Source organism: Triticum dicoccoides, chromosome 2B (genome assembly GCF_002162155.2).
Source record: "Triticum dicoccoides isolate Atlit2015 ecotype Zavitan chromosome 2B, WEW_v2.0, whole genome shotgun sequence".
Lineage (NCBI taxonomy): Eukaryota > Viridiplantae > Streptophyta > Magnoliopsida > Poales > Poaceae > Triticum > Triticum dicoccoides.
In genome coordinates, this window is record NC_041383.1 from 310898097 (window position 1) to 310904626 (window position 6530).

A 6530-nucleotide genomic window follows, 5' to 3' on the forward strand; every position below is an offset into this window, starting at 1 on the left:
AAATGCCACAGTCGGATGTCTAAGCGACATCACAGAAAGGGCTTGTAAAAGAAATGCCACAGTCGGACGTCTGAGCGACATCACAGAAAGGGCTTGTGAAAGGAATGCCATAGTCAGATGTATGAGCGACATCACAGAAAGGGCTTGTAAAAGAAATGCCACAGTCGGACGTCTGAGCGACATCACATAAAGGGCTTGTGAAAGGAATGCCATATTCGGACGTCTGAGCGACATCACAGAAAGGGCTTATATCAAAAGTAAATAACGGGTTAGTCCATCCACAGGAATAAACTCTTAACCGGATTTAAAACTCATGTAGTCCACCGGGTTTTGTCACTGAGGCTGATATCTGACAAGATAAGATGAACACAGTACTTGGACATGTACAAGATGATTTAAAGGATTTGTGACCCTGCAGAGTTTGTACTAACTGACCACAGCCAACGGATTTCCTTAGCGACGAAGGACTAGTTCCGTTTATGGTATTTTGGTAGAAACACATTTAACCAGTACACACCCATTCCACCTCACGATGCCAGGAATCACCCTAGACAACGTCCAAGAAAAACTTTGAGACGGTGAGGTCACAACCTCGAATAGCATGGGATCAAATTTCTATACGCGCGCTCTAAGGGGTGCCCCCCTCTCGGTCCCAACCGAAAACACCCATGCCCCCTGACCGGATGATGGGCTTTAATCCAGGGCCATGGAACCCTCATCCCGGCCTCTCTACTTGGTGTGTACCAGGAAAACGGTTTGCAACTTACTAAGCCATATTCCTTGCGGAAAACAAGTGGCAGTACAAGAAGGAAATGAATGGGAATGTGATTTGATTCACGATGACACTGAAGTCAAATAGACTGGCATAAGACTGGCATGCCACAACACTGCCATCTTACCCATCCTCATGCCATCACATGGCCAGACAAATATGTATCCAACAACATATGGCTTTCCGAAACTTACTTTCCACTTGTGTGCATGAAATATAACTTTCAAAGAAATGTTCATAAACATGCGATGAAACTCCTAGATGCAAACATGCAACAAACACTCATCATATCAAGAGTTTAAACATGCTTGCCCGGTTCGGAGTAATCGGAGTCTAACTGGGTGAAGTTCGCGGCTCCGTCACCTGCTCCGATATCTACGGTATAAGAAAATACGCACGTAACGTAAATACCGTGAGGTGCACAAAAAGTAATCCAAATAATTTTCAAATAAATCTGATAAAAAACTAACAAAATTTTAAAGAGAACAGAAAAAGAATCACACAAAAATCCTTTTCAATTTAAAAGTTATAAGGGTTTTAATCCAGGGACCTTTCTGTAATGAAACAGAAAACTCTCAAGGGGTTCTGCAGAAAAGTCCAGAAAACGATTCGTTTATAAGAAAAGAATGAGAGACTGATAGGCGGGTCCCACCCGTCAGGTTTGAATATTCAAACGAGGGAGACGGGTCTCGACGATGCCCGAGAGCTGCGGTGGTCGCCGACGGCGATCCACAGCGAGGCAAGGGGATCGGGTGGTACCTCCGTGTTCAGCACGTCCTTCCGTGTCGGTGGGTGGTGGTGGTGGTCGCCGGCGAGCACTGTGTCGACGGCAGCCCTTACTCCGGCGGACGGTGGTTCGGGTAGTCGCGGACCTCGCAGGAGAGAGCTGCGGGGGTCAAATAGGAGTGGGGGTTAGTCTCCTAGAGGTGCCATGAGACTACGGGCAAGTCTAGGGCAGTGGAGGAGTTCTCACCGGAGAGAACGCTGCCGGAGCCTGAGGCGGACGGAGGTGGCCGGAGTGGAGGAAGAAGGGCCCCTCGAGGCTCTTCTAGTGGCTAGGCGGGGTCTGGTGAGGTGGTGGAGGTGTGCGGGGGCGAGAGCGAGCTCGGAGGCGCTATTTATAGCCGGCCCGAGGCGGATGCCGTGTACGGGATAAGTCCGGCGAGCGATTACGGCGGTGCTGTGGCTGGACGGTTGGTTTAGAGGCTTGAGCATCATCTAGACGGAGCACAAGTTCCATTCCAGTGCCTAACTCAACATGGCAAGGGTGGTTACGGCCTGTCCCCGACGGAACGGCCGTACGGCACGTCGGCGGCAGAGAGCGCTCCCTGAGCGTGCCAGGCCACGGCGATGGTGCTGCATGCGTGCGGTGGCAAGGGAGATGGCCACGCGGAGCGCTCAGGTGATTTGGGCAGTGTCGAACGGCGTTATGCCGCAAGGTGCCCCCTGTCGGCCGCCACGGGAGGTTCTGCCGCCGCGGAAGACACCGGCGTAGGCGGGCCAGGGTGCCACCGATGCAAGGAACGAGCCAAGCATGCGTGTGGTGCTCCGGACAGGGAGGAGGAGCCATGCGCAACGCGCCAGGCGCACAGTCGGCTTGTGACTGAACTCTGACGAAGAAACGACACTGCACTTACTGAATTTCTGAAGATGTACAGTAACAGTGCAGGCCAGGTGTTCGACAGAATGATATTGGCATGTGGGGATTTTTCCTTGAGCTGGTTTCTGGTGGAGTGGTCTCTCATTGCAACTGGGGGTTGCCTCAATTTTGGTGGAATTTTTGGAGAGGTGGAGATATGAATTTCACCAAATTTTACAAATCTGGTCCAAACTTGTAGAGGGTGAATTTTGAAAAGGAGAAGAGTGGATCTTGATGGTTCTAGGTTGTGGGTGCTAAGGACTATCCAGAGGAGTTGAGTTGAGGTCAAAGTTCAAAGGCATTAAGGTACTTGCTTTCTAAATTACCTAGACTCAAAATAAAGGACAACATTGTTTTGGGAAAAGAAATGAATGAGATAAAATCCAAAAATGGATTTAACTAGTTGGGACAGCATGTTTGGGTTGTCCCAAAGTGGAAGGAGGGGTTTTGGGAGAATTTTACAATAAGAGGCATGGTAAAAACAGGAAGGGATCAATACCAAAGAAAAGCCCAAAACCAAAAAGGTTTTCTTTTTAGAAGAAACTAAATCCAAGAAAAGATTTTTTAGAGGGAAAACTCAGAAGAGAGGTTTTTAAGAAGGATTTAAATGACCTTCTTGAAACCAAGCAAGGCTCTTTCTGAAAACAAAAACCACAAAAATTTTGGAGTGTCACAGCTACCGCATCAGTCAGCTGGGCCTTGCATGCCTCCAGCTCCCGCGCCAATTGTTCATTCTTGTCCACAAGGACCTGTGCATATATTGATCCTTCAAACAGTTGTCCCAACTATTCCAAGTCTCAGGGGCTACTTCTATGCATACTTATCAAAATTTCTTACCCGTATGTCTTTGGTATACTGGTTTGTCGCTTGGGCAAGCCGGCCTCGAGCAGCTCGGACATATGCATCAGCCGAATTGAAGGCATTAAAAGCCTCTTCGGAAAAGATCTTGTTCCGGAGCACGGCCCTCCGGCGCTGGTGATTCATGGCGCTCTCCACTTCGGAGTTCGTGGCCGAACACATATCCGCATCCTCCGTCGGGGAGCTATGCGGTGCTGGCCCCATGTTCGCCTCCGCCCCCGAAGCCGGTTCTGGAACCCGGCTGGTGGAGGCGTGGTTGGTGGGGTCTTCGGATATAGTCCGATTATTCATCTTCCTACCAGACACAAAGGGCACTGTCATACTTCAAATTCTATAATTACAGGACATGTTATTACTTTACCTCTGTAGCGGTGTGTCAACCCTCACCGCCTTCCTCTTGAGCCTGCTCGATCCGGACGCCCGTGGTTGACGAGTCCCGAGGGGCTCGGCCCCTCACTCCGGCCGTCATTTCTGTAAAAAGAACGATGCCTCAAGGATAAATTATATTACCTGGGGGGAGTCCTCTTCGGAGGATAGGGTTTTTTAGTTCGGCTTACCCGCGACGCAGGGAGCAGTCCAGGGTAGTCGGCTGTGATGGCCACCCGGGCGCCATCCCAGCTCACTTGATAGAATACCCCGTTGACAAGCTCCACAATGATATCCGGATCAACTTTGAGTCCCGGATCTAGGGCCCTTCCAGGGTCGTCTGGTTGTGGGGAGGGGCTGACGATACCTTCTACGGCCCTCCTCAGTTCCTGCCCAGAAGCATTGATGCAAGTAATCTTAGCGGAAGAACGCTAGAGATAGCGAAGCAGGGAAAAGAATGGCAACTTACCCACTCTGGGGGGTTGTACATGGAGAATCCGTCCCACGTTTTTATGCGAAGGAATTCCTCCTCTTCCCCTTTGTACAAATCGGACAATATCCTTGCCAAAGCGGCAGCGGAGTCCGGACCCTTACAGCCGCAATGGGTGGCGTCGTCTTCCCCGTTGAAATTCCACATGGGCTTCCCCCGATACTGGAGCGGTTGCACTCCCCGCTTTATGCATATAGCCATGACCTCAACGATCGTCAGTCCGGGTTTGGCCAGTAACTTTATCCTGTTCATCAGGAGGTATATTTCCCTTGTGTCCTCTTCTTGAGGGCCCCGGGGGCGCTAGCTTAGCCGTGCCCTCGGCGGGGCGTTGCTGAACTTGGGGAGACCTGTCCGGACTGGATCCGGAAGGGGCACGTCGTCTATATAGAACCACTGTGAGAGCCAGTTTCTAGTGCCTTCTCAGGAGTGCCGGACAGGTATCCGGTCTCGGCAATGCACCATACATCGGCCCCGCCCACTTGACATAGGGACTCTCCCTGGGTGCGGGGGACGAGGCAGAACAGCTTCCTCCATAATCCAAAGTGTGGTTCGCAACCTAAAAACAGCTCGCAAAGTGCAACGTACCCCGCTATGTGCAGAATGGAGGCCAGGGTAAGATTGTGTAACTGGAGGCCGTAGAACTCCAGGAGCCCGTGGAGAAACGGGTGGATAGGAAACCCGACGCCCCTCAGCAGATGCGGGATGAGGCATATACGCTCCTCCGGAGATGGGCTAGGACATCCCTCAGCTTGTTCCCCTCCGTCATAAGTGGATATTCCAGCTCGGACGGGGACCATGAACTCCGGTGGGAGAAACCCTTGGGTTTGTAACTCTATCAAACGGCTATGAGGAACTGAACACTCTCCCCAATCCCTCGACTTGGAATGAGAAGGGCGAGCAGAAGAGCTGCGACGGCCGGCCATGCTGGAATGGTTTTTCGCGGAGCGCTCTATTGGATGCTAGCCTTGGGCAGGAGAGTGAGGTTCGGATCTGAGAATTCCCAACCCTTCAAATAGACAGTTGGCCCAGAGGATCAAGGGTGGAAAATGTAAAAATGCCTCGACTCCTTGCATTCGCTCGACACGTGGAGATGGTCATTACTGAGGCACTGAAGCCGAGAAGCACGAAATTGATTGGAGGCCGGACACTATTCGTCGTAACAGGTACTTTGGAGTATTCGGAGAAGGAACCCGCCTTGCAATGCCGAAGACAATACTGCACGCCGGACTCATCATCATTGAAGCCTAGTTCAGGGTCTACTGAGGGAGTCCTGGATTAGGGGGTCTCTAGACAGTTGGACTGTGTACAACGTCCAGACTATTGAAGCGTGAAGATACAAGACGCAAGACTTCGTCCCGTGTTCGGATGGGACTCTCCTTTGCGTGGAAGGCAAGCTTGGTGATCCGGATATTGTGTTTCCTTTCTTGTAACCGACTCCATGTAAACCCTAGCCCTCTCCGGTGTCTATATAAACCGGAGAGGTTGGTCCTTAGAAGGCCGATCACAATTACAATCATACCATCATAGGCTAGCTCTTAGGGTTTAGCCTCTAAGATCTCATTGTAGATCTACTCTTGTACTACCCATATCATCAATATTCATCAAGCAGGAAGTAGGGTGTTACCTCCATTGAGAGGGCCCGAACCTGGGTAAACATCTGTGTCCCTTGCTTCCTGTTACCATCAGCCTTGACGCACAGATCGGGACCCCCTACCCAAGATCCGCCGGTTTTAACACCGACAACGGGCCCTGTGATGGGTTAATTACTGTGGTTTACCTTTAGCCCGGGCGAGCCTTGGGTAGGCTTGCGAGGTTGTGATTCTCCGAGGATCCTTTGGCGGGACCTGCTGACCATGTGGTGAGAGCCTCGCGAGAGCGAGTATCGGCCGCAGGACGGCATGCGCGCGGGTGCTGAGCCCAGCCCAACCCGCGAGAGGCTCGTGAGGGGGAGGCAGCTGATGCGAACTCTGGACCAGGGTAGAAATAAGAACGCAAGAAAACACACTAGCGAGACAAGACACCCCTCCCCGCACACGCAAACACAAATTCAGTTACAACTTAAATCCGAAGCAAGGAGCTCGACCACAGAAAGGGAGGCAAAAAGCAAAAGGCCACGTCTGGCACCTAATCTAGTCTTCGATGTCTTCTCACCAGCGCAGAGCTAAGTGCTACCACTGGGCGTGGGCGGGATCCCCCGAGGCCCGAGGGCAGCTCTCCGCAGACTTTGGGGCATGTATAGCCCCAACTCATTATTACATGAGAGTGTCACGGGCGGTGAGCTTCACAGGCACTGGGCCTTCTTCACAGGTACCGACCTTGCTTCATATCACCAAACGAGGGCCCCGCCTTGCGCCACCCTCAACCACCATTGACGGTGACCGGAAACCAAGGACGATGCCAATGGT